This window comes from Nicotiana tabacum, chromosome 21, assembly GCF_000715075.1.
Source record: "Nicotiana tabacum cultivar K326 chromosome 21, ASM71507v2, whole genome shotgun sequence".
NCBI classification, from domain to species: domain Eukaryota; kingdom Viridiplantae; phylum Streptophyta; class Magnoliopsida; order Solanales; family Solanaceae; genus Nicotiana; species Nicotiana tabacum.
Window position 1 is genome coordinate 97,882,122 of NC_134100.1, and position 10,537 is coordinate 97,892,658.

Genomic DNA, 10,537 nt, shown 5'->3' on the forward strand with positions numbered 1-10,537 from the left:
TTTACCCAAAATCCTTTCAATAATAAATGATATGTTTCATTTTCTTTTCAGATAACCCGTGTAAAACAAATGCATCACTACGCCCATATGTCAACATGTGTGAGAAATCATGAATAATGTGATACCGTACAGCATGAGGAAAACACATCTCTATGCATATATATCATGTGTGCATGTCAATGCAATGTATCTCAGAGATTGTACTCATGTACTCACACTCTCAGAGTACTCAATCTCACTGTCTCACATTCTCTCTCACTATGCTCAGCACACTCAATCACTCAGCGCTATACAATACCTGCTACGGCGTGCAGCCCGATCCAAGTTTATAGTCGACTGCGCTCACAGGGGGTATGTACAGACTCATGAGGGGCTCCTACAGCCCAAGCGCTATAAGCACGGATAACTCACGTGCTGCACGGACAACTCACGTGCTATAATATCATATCTGGATCCGCACGGACAACTCACGTGCTACACGGACAACTCACGTGCTATAATAATATATGGATCCGCACGGCCAACTCACGTGCAATAGTATAATATATATAAAGCCAACATGACCTGCTGCGGGCGGGCAACCCCGATCCACATAATAATCCTCACAATCAGGCCCTCGGCCCCATTCACTTATCAATCTCTCCAGTCTCTCTCTCATGGACTCACAATGTCATAAAAATAGTCCAAAAATGATGATATGATGTATCGATAAATAATAACAGAGACTGAGATATGACATGTAATGACATGAATATGACTGAGTATAATTTTTAATTTAAAATAAATAATTCACAGCAATATGACCTCTATGGGTCCCAATAATACTAGCACATAGCCTCAACATGATTTTTAATATGCTTTTCAGCTCAATTTCTTTAACACATAAAACCGCATGGAAAATGCCAAGATTATTTAACTACAAAATTCTACAGAAACAATTATGTCACAATTTCTATAGTGCACGCCCACACGCCCGTCACCTAGCATGTGCGTCACCTCCCAACAATTCACAAAATACATATATTCAGGGTTCATACCCTCAATTCCAAGATTAGAAGAGTTACTTACCTCGAACAGGCCAAATCCAATGTCGAGCAAGCTAAGCAATGCTCCCGAAATTTCATTCTACGCGTATCAACTTCCTAACGGCTCGAATCTAGTCACAATAATTTGACTCAGTCCACACAATTTATAAGAACTAATTCCATATCAAAATGCTAATATTTTCCATAAAATCCGAAATTACGCCCCAAAAATCATCTGTGGAGTCCACGTCTCGAAATCCTACGAAACTCACAAAATACAACAACCCATTCAATTACAAGTTCAACCATACTAATTTCACTCAAATTCGACTCCAAATCGGTATTCAAACTTGAAAAAATCGTTTTGTGACATTATAGAAATTTCCTTCTATTTCTCTTGAAGATTCAATAATCTTACACCAAAAATAAAGATTAATTTATGGAATATAATCACAAGGGAGTTAAGAACACTTACCCCAAGTTGTGTGAAAAATTTCCTCTCCAAATATCGCCCAACCCCAGCTCCAAAATCCGAAAAATGGGTGAAAATGTCGAACCCTCGATTTTAAGGTTCTGTCCCAGAGATTTCCGCATCTGCGGACAAGATTTGCTCACCTTCACATCCGCTTGTACGAGCAAAACGTCGCATTTACGGACTCCACTCGCCTGCCCAGTTTTCGCTTCTGCACGCATCCGTCCGCATTTGCGCTCACGCAGGTGCGGAATTTTCCCTCGCACCTGCGACTAATGCATCACAGCCCTCTACCCGCATCTGCGCTCCTTCACGCGCAAGTGCGATTCCGCACCTGCGAAGCATCTTCCGCACATGCGCACCTCGCTTCAGAGCACCCCCTTCTCGCACTTGCGAGCTCGCACCTGCGACTACCTTTCCGCATGTGCGATTACACCAGAAGGTTTCAGTTCCAGCAGTCTTCCAAATTCAAAAATCAATCTGTTAACCATCCGAAACTCACCCGAGGCCCTCGGGTCCCTGTCCGAACATACCAACAAGTTTCATAACATAACACGGACCTACTCGAGGACTCAAATCATACTTCACAACCTCAAAAATATGAACTACATACGGATTCAAGCCTAATAAATTTTCAAATTCTACAAACGACGCTGAAACCTATCAAATCACGTCCGATTGACCTCATATTTTGCTCACAAGTCGCATTTCACACTACAGACCTATTTAAATTTCCGGAATCGAATTCCGACCCCGATATCAAAAAGTCAACCCCCGGTCAAACTTCCCAAAATTTCATCTTTCGGCATTTCAAGCCTAATTTCACTACGGACCTCCAAATAATTTTTCGGACACGCTCCTTAGTCCAAAATTACCATACGGAGCTATTGGAATCATCAGAATTAAATTTCGAGGTCGTTTACACATAAGTCGACATCCGGTCACTATTTTAACTTAAGATTTAAAGCTTGAAACTAAATGTTCCAATTCATTCCAAAACATCACCGGACCTGAACCAATTGCCCCGGCAATTCACACAATAACTGTAAAGTATAATTTGAGCAGTAAATGAAAAAACGGGATTGTAATACTCAAAATGACCGACTGAGTCGTTTCACATACTCTCTGTTATGATTCCACTAAAAGGCACTATCAGACTCATGGAAAAATATTTTGCTAACTTCTTTTGGGTGCAAATGAGGGGGAAAACAACTACCACTGGAGTTCGTGGCATAATATGTGTTTACCTAAAGATGAGGGTGCTATTGGAATCAGAAGAATGGAAGATGTTATTGAAACTACTAGTATCAAAAGGTGGTGGAGATTTAGAACCCAACCATCCTTATGGGCCACTTTTCTCAGGTCCAAATACTTTAAAAGAGCTAACCCAGTAAAGAAACTACCAAGCTCCTCTAACTCTCACATGTGGAAGAATCTTATTAAAATCAAGGACAAAGCTGAGCCGCATATCTACTGGAAGATTCAAGCTGGCAACTCTAGCTTTTGGTGGGATAATTGGACTGGTAATGGTCCTTTAGCTAGTCTGGTTCAAGGAACTACGAAGTCGGCTAAAGTCCAAGTGAATAATTTCATCCATAATGAAAATTGGGACATCAATAAGCTGGAGTAACTTCTTCCCATCAATATCATCAATAGCATCACCAGCTTGGATATTGGCAATTTCCACATGGATGATTTCTCTGTGTGGAACATCTCTGAGGATGGTCATTTCTCCAACAAAACTGCCTGGCAATCCATTAGAATGAAAGGGCAGAAGAATAAATTTATGAGTAATGTTTGGCAAAATTCTATCCCCTTTAAAATTTCCTTTCTTACTTGGAGCCTTTTTAAAAGAAAATTACCTTTTGATGATATGTTTGGGAGATTTGGTACTAACATCATTTCTAGATGCTCTTGTTGTTCTAATGTGCAGGTTGAAACTATGTAGCATGTATTCACGGACAGCGAAGCAGCTAATTTTATTTGGAATGAAATTGGCAACCCCCTAGGAATCAAACATCAGCCTGTCCAGTCATAGGGATCCTCAAGCGATGGTGGGATGAAAAGACCAATAACAGAGTGCACAAATTGATGTTACAAATCGCCCCAACTATGATTTGCGGGGAAATCTGAAAACAAAGGAGCTCGTGTAGATATGGCAATCAGAAGAGATTTCAACTCAATCATATGAAGCATCAAACTATATGGACTATTAAGGCTATCATTTCCAAGATGATGCCTAGAGTTGATTTACAACTTCAATGGCCAGTTTTATGCGACAGAATGGAAAGACTCAGACCATTACAATTATGGAAGCAAATGTTATGGCAGCCTCCTACAAGGGGCACCCTCAAGGTCAATACTAATGGTAGCTACATTAAAGAGAGTGACAAAACTGGCATCGGAGGCATTGTTAGGGACAGCAATGGCGATTTAATCATGGCCTTTTTAGTATCCATCACTTGTGATAGCAACAATATGGCAGAGGCGAAGGCTGCAGAGTTTGGAGGGAAATGGTGCAATCGACTAGGATACACTAATTTCACTCTCGAACTTGATTCGATGGTCATCACTAACATGCTTTCAAATAGAGACGCTAACAACCTAAAGATCAAGATGGTGATCGACAAGACCATTGACATCTTACAACTTGCCACTGTGACTGTGCAACATTGCTTTCGAGAGGGAAACCAAGTAGCAGACTCGTTGGCTAAACTTGCTGCCAATACTCAACAGAGTATAATCTGTCAAACTTACCAGGAATTGTCTACAAATGCTAAAGGTCCCTTTTTATTAGATAAGTGGCAAATGCCTAGTATAAGGACAAAGTATGAAAAGTCCAATTTTTTTGTTAGTTGAAGTTTGTACAAATAGTGATCAGTAGGAGGCAGTTCGAATTCCTTCTGATTTATAGGTGATGGATTCACCATTGTTGTATACTTAGGAGGTCAGGTTTTAGCCCCTCTCAATGCTCTTTTTTGGTAATACAACACAACCTAGACTACTGTCTAGTTAAAAAAAAAAAATCTTTCAGTTTTAATGTTGTCCTTCTTTTCTGCAACTATTATCCCACAAATGAGCTTCATATCTTCCTGTCCATCTATGTCTAAAGCACATCCCGAAAAGAAAGCACAAAATCATTATAGTATATCTAAATCCATTAATTAGTTCCAAAAAGAATAAAAACCCTTAATGTAAGTCTTTAATTAATTATATATATATATATTCACCTAGTAACACCTCTGTAAATAGAGGTGCGTTGTCCAAAGGTCTCGACCGCCTTCTTAGCCGGCGGCAGCGCCACCACAGCCAACTGCTTATTCTGCGAACTATTCTGATCAGCAGAAAAGCTACGTAGAAAACTAGCGGCTATGGTCTTCAGCTCAGAGCCATATTCGCATAGAGAAGTAGTAGTAGTAGTAGTAGTAGTTGCTGGATTTTCCCAACACACTTCAGTAGCTGCAGCAGTAATGCTAGAGGATCCTCCCAAGAAATTCTCAAGCTAGCTTTGGCGGACCATCAGCACCTTTTCCATTTTCTTCCACTCCACCTATACGTACAAAATCACATCCATACTTGTTAATCAGTCTTTACTACATATTTAAAAGCTGAATGATATCAGATCATTTAAAAGACAACTACATATATCCAAAAATTAAAGTAATTAACTTGCTAAAATAGGTTAAAACACTGGTAAATCTTTTTTACATATAAGGGTATATAGGCATACAGAGTAAAAAGCTATAATTTCATGAGTTCAATAGTACGTACGTACTGTAATAAGAATCCTAAAGGTTGATGAGTCAGACCCGTCAAATTTAAATTTGAATCACTTCATATATAGTAATTAAGTGTATACTATAGGTGAAATCTTATACTATTAATACATCATGTCTATATAGCTCAAATGCTTCTTATAAGATCTCTATGCGTGTAGCCAGCCATAGAGATTTATATATACACAGAGAGGATCTTCGTGAAAGAGAACTCGAATATAAAGAAGAGTGAAGTAGGGAACAATACTATTAGGGTTGGAGTTAAAAGCTTGGAAGAGGCAAATTAAAGTTCTGAAGCATTATTAGAAGGCAAGTTAATGTTGATATTGGAAAGTGAGAAGCCAAGCCAGTTCTCAGAAGAAGAATCCATATCCATTATCGTCGGTGAACGTGAAAGACTTTCTTTTTTCTTTGGGAAACAGCGCTATGCTTACTAAACAGTAAACACTGCCTGCTCTAGTTATTTTGTTTTCCCAATAACTGATTGAAGATTTAACTTAGAATGGAAATTACACGCTTAAATCTATGTGAAAGAGTAAGGCATTAATATAAAGATATTATCTGTGTGACATAGAGTAGATGGGTAGACATAGAGAGAGAGAGATAACTATGCACGAGAACCGAGGCGTCTCTCTTACTAAATGGTTGAAAGATAATAATTTCTGTTCATATTTATTTAATTTGTTAAGGTGAGATTGAGAGCTTTTTTCACATTGATCAACGTTGAAAGAGAAAGTAAAACAAGGGACACTTTGCCAGTTATTTTATAGAGCGAATTTTCTACATGAATTAGTCGAGATAATATATAGAATAATCAAGACTGAGGATTACTACTTGTAGATGGTAGACAATATTATCTACGGCAAAGTGCCAAATATTTCCTCTTGCCTTCGAAAATGGTCTAAGAATACTTCTCGTTATACTATTACATTATTTATACTCCTGCAGTCATACTTTGGGTTCAAATATACCCCTCATTTAAACAGAAGGACACGTATTATTGACCTGTTGGTCAATTCTAAATATCTCTTAATTAATTAAAAAGACCCATTACCCATACCTGAAAAATATGATATTTATAACATAATATATATAGTTGAAAATCTAATCTATCCTGATCTTGTCAACAATCGCTTGAAGATAAGTTGAATTAATGTCTATATATCATGCATGTTAATGACATGACAAATTAGTTCTGATCTAAAGTTGAATGTGCTAAACAGAATAATCTGTTTTCTGTTATAAAAATAATTATATTGTGGATGTCCATTTATTACTCCGCTATAGATAATCTTCCTGAAAAAGATTATTCATTTAGTACTCTGTTGAAATTTATCTACAAGCAGCTGATGCAGGCAGGCTGCAAGCAGCTCAATGAAATGATTTGTAGCAGCTTCTTATTAAACAGGCAGGTTGCAAGCAGCTCATGCAGACAGCTTACAAGTAGCTAAAGAAAAGCCTTGCAGCTGCTTCCTGAAAAGTCTCGCAGTTGCTTCCTTTCTTTTATAAATAGAGGAGTTTTCAGTTCATTATGTACATAAGTTTGAAGTTTGAATAATATATCAATCTCTCTCTATACTTATCTTCGGTTTATTTACTTTACGGTTTTTATTTTATAACACGTTATCAGCACGAGACTCTGTCATCTCGAGCAAATACTTTGAAAGTATCACAGGTACGAACTTTCATTTTCTAAATAATGTCAAATCTTTCTAAACTTGAATTTGTAGCCCTGGATATATCGGGCAAAAGCTACATGTCTTGGGTGCTTGATGCCAAAATTCATCTTGATGCGATGGGTCTGGCAGACACCATCAAGGACAAAAATCAGGCATCAAACCAAAACCGTGCCAAAGCAATGATATTCATACGCCATCATCTTGATGAGGGTCTGAAAATGAAATATCTTACTATTAAAGATCTAGTCATACTATGGGATAATTTGAAAGATAGATATGACCACCTGAAGATGGTCGTTCTTCCACATGCACGATATGATTGGACTCATTTAAGGTTACAAGATTTTAAATCTATCAGTGAGTATAATTCTGGTATGTTCAGAATTATTTTCCAATTAAAATTATGTGGTGATAATATTACTGATCATGATATGTTGGAGAAAACTTTCATTAATTTTCATGCCTCGAACATGCTCCTGCAGCAGCAATATCGAGAGATGGGATTCAAAAAGTATTCTGAACTTATCTCACATCTTCTTATAGCCGAGCAACATAATAGGCTATTAATGAAAAACCATGAAAGCCGACCTACTGGTTCTTGTCCATTCCCTAAAGTGAATGAGACGAACTTCCACCAAACTAAGCGTGGAAGAGGATGTGGCCACAGTCGTGGTCATGGCCGTGGTCGGGTAAGAAACACTAATCATGGTAATAATAATGCACCACAGAACCATCCTCACCACCAGCAGTGGAAAAGGAAGGAATAAAAGCATGAAGCAGTGCAAGCAGCAAATGCAGAAAATGCATGATATAGATGTGGAGGAAAAGGGCACTGGTCACGTACATATTGTATGCCAAAGCATCCGGTTGAGTTGTACCAAGCCTCCCTGAAGAAGACTGAGAAAAATGCTGAAGCAAATTTTATTTCTGAAGATAATTTAGATTTCATGCATTTGGATGTAGCTGATTACTTTGCACTCCCGGAAGGAGAAAAAAGTCATGTGATCGGTGATGAATCTGTAGAGATATAAATATTTTAATTTTTATTGTTTGTAGTAGATAGTATGGTTATGTAATAGTTGTACATAAATAAAAGTTATGTTTTGATAATAATATTTTCTATCATATTTATTTTGTTTATGTCATTTTCAAGAATATGGATAATCTTCAAATTATGTTTGGATCAAAGATCAAGCATGAAAATATTTGTGTAATTGATAGTGGAACAACTCATGCCATATTCAAATATCAGAAATACTTTTCTTATTTGCATAAGGAAAAAGCAAATGTTTCTACAATTTCTGGTAATATAAGTTTAATTGAAGACTCCGGAAGAGCTATTGTATTTTTGTCTAAGGAAACAAAACTTATTATAGACAATACATTATTCTCCTCCAAGTCCCGAAGAAACTTATTGAGTTTTATGAATATCCGCCGAAATGGGTATCATGTTGAGATGATAGATAAAATGAGTATGGAATATCTTTGTATTACAAAGAATACTTCTGGTCAAAAGTGCATTGTAGAAAAGTTACCAACTTTATCTTATGGCTTATACTATTCAAAGATTAGTACAGTTGAAGCACACTCTATAGTAAACCGGAAGTTTACTAATTCAAATACGTTTGTGCTTTAGCATGGCCGTTTGGGCCATGCTGGATCAATAATGATAAGACGAATTACTGAAAATTCGAGTGGGCATCCATTAAAGAACCTGAATATTCTTATAGATGATGAATTTTCTTGTGATACTTGTTATCAAGGCAAAATGATCACTAGACCATCACCAATAAAGGTTGGCATTGAGTTCCCTGCCTTTTTAGAGCGTATACATGGGGATATATATGGACGTATTTACCCACCAAGTGGGTTGTTCAGATATTTTATGATCCTAATAGATGTATCTTCAAGATGGTCACATGTGTGCCTACTATCATCTCACAACCTAGCATTTGCAAAGTTATTAGCCTAAATAATTTGATTAAGGGAACAATTCCCAGATTATCCTATAAAGGCTATTCGCCTTGATAATGCTGGAGAATTCTCATCTCAAGCTTTTGATGATTACTGTCTATCAGTTGGGATAAAAGTTGAACATCCTGTAGCTTATGTTCATACTCAAAATGGCCTTGCAGAGTCATTTATTAAACACCTGCAGTTGATAGCAAGACCACTACTTATGAAAATAAAATTGCCCACTACTGTTAGGGGCCATGTTATCTTGCATGCAGCATCACTTATCCGTCTCAGACCGACTCCGTCACAATTAGTTTTTGGTCATGAACCAAATATTGCCAATCTATGAACTTTTGGATGTGTTGTATATGTGCCAGTAGCACCACCACAACGCAGTAAGATGGGCCCATAAATAAGGTTAGGAATATATGTTGGGTTTGAATCACCATCTATTATTCACTATCTTGAACCATTAACGAAAGATTTATTTACTGCTCGATTTGCAGATTGTCGATTTGATGAAACAAATTTCCCACAATTAGGAGGAGAGAAAAAGGAAATCAAAAGAGAAATTGTGTGAAATTTTTCATCATTATCTCACTTTTATCCACGTATCCCTATATATAATCAGGAGGTCTAAAAGATCATCCATTTACAGAATATAGCAAATCAAATGCCAGATGCATTTACTGATTTGAAAAGGATAACTAAGTCATATATTCCTGTCACACCTCATTTTCCTGAGGGGATAGAGGATAGGGAGTTTTTCCAATTTAAGTGACATTATTCGAAATGAGATTATTTATTTATTCAGAGTCGCCACTTGGAATAATTTATGGTGTCCCAAGTCACCGATTTATTTTAGAATCCCAAATCGAGAAAATTTGACTCTTATTTTTGATCCGCGAACACAGAAGACCGGGTAAGGAATTCTGTTAACCTGGAAGAAGGTGTGCGGCACTCCCGAGTTCCGTGGTTTTAACACGGTCGCTTAACAATTAATACTTGGCGTAATTATCTGATTTATTACATGTTTTAAACCCATTGTGCATTTTTGTCTTTTACCGCTTTTTAATATTTATGAAATTTATTTTAACAAGTCGTGATGTCGCACACTTGTCGTTTTGGTACACATTGCAAATTGCGCCACGTGAAACGCACCCGCGATTTAAAACATATTTATTTTTATTATTATTTGAAGTTATGGTCAAGTCGCGTGAAATGCGCACTTGAATTGGGGTTTACGTATCATGAATATACCACAGGAACCGTACCCATAGTCACGATGATTTATTATTAATCGCGCCTAAATCAAGCTACGGTGTTCGAATATTATTCAATTATTAATTTTGAGATTATTGTAAGGTCATGAGGTATGTATATTGTTATAGAGGAAATGAAGTAAATTAATTATGGAAAAAGTTGGCTAGCTTGTGAATGTTTATTTATTTTTGGGCATGTGCAACAATTAGCCCATAAATACGCTAGGGAAGTACAATTAAAGTCTTACACCAATCATGGCTCAACCTAATCTCTTATAATTTTACTGCTAACCAATATTTAAAATTAGACTAAATTTATGGCAGGAAAAGATAGATACATGCAGGATCAATTTAGTCACTAAGATAG

The 10,537-nt window shown here is 37.1% G+C and overlaps 1 long non-coding RNA gene across 1 annotated transcript; it reads right to left on the bottom strand.

Annotated features, from left to right (window-relative positions):
- Positions 1–3,765: 3,765 nt before the first annotated feature.
- Positions 3,766–5,801, bottom strand: LOC142175474 (uncharacterized). Its single transcript, XR_012704542.1, has 3 exons — positions 5,269–5,801; positions 4,728–5,047; positions 3,766–4,603 (listed from the first exon to the last, which is right to left on the bottom strand). It is a non-coding gene; the product is annotated as an uncharacterized LOC142175474 (long non-coding RNA).
- Positions 5,802–10,537: the final 4,736 nt, after the last annotated feature.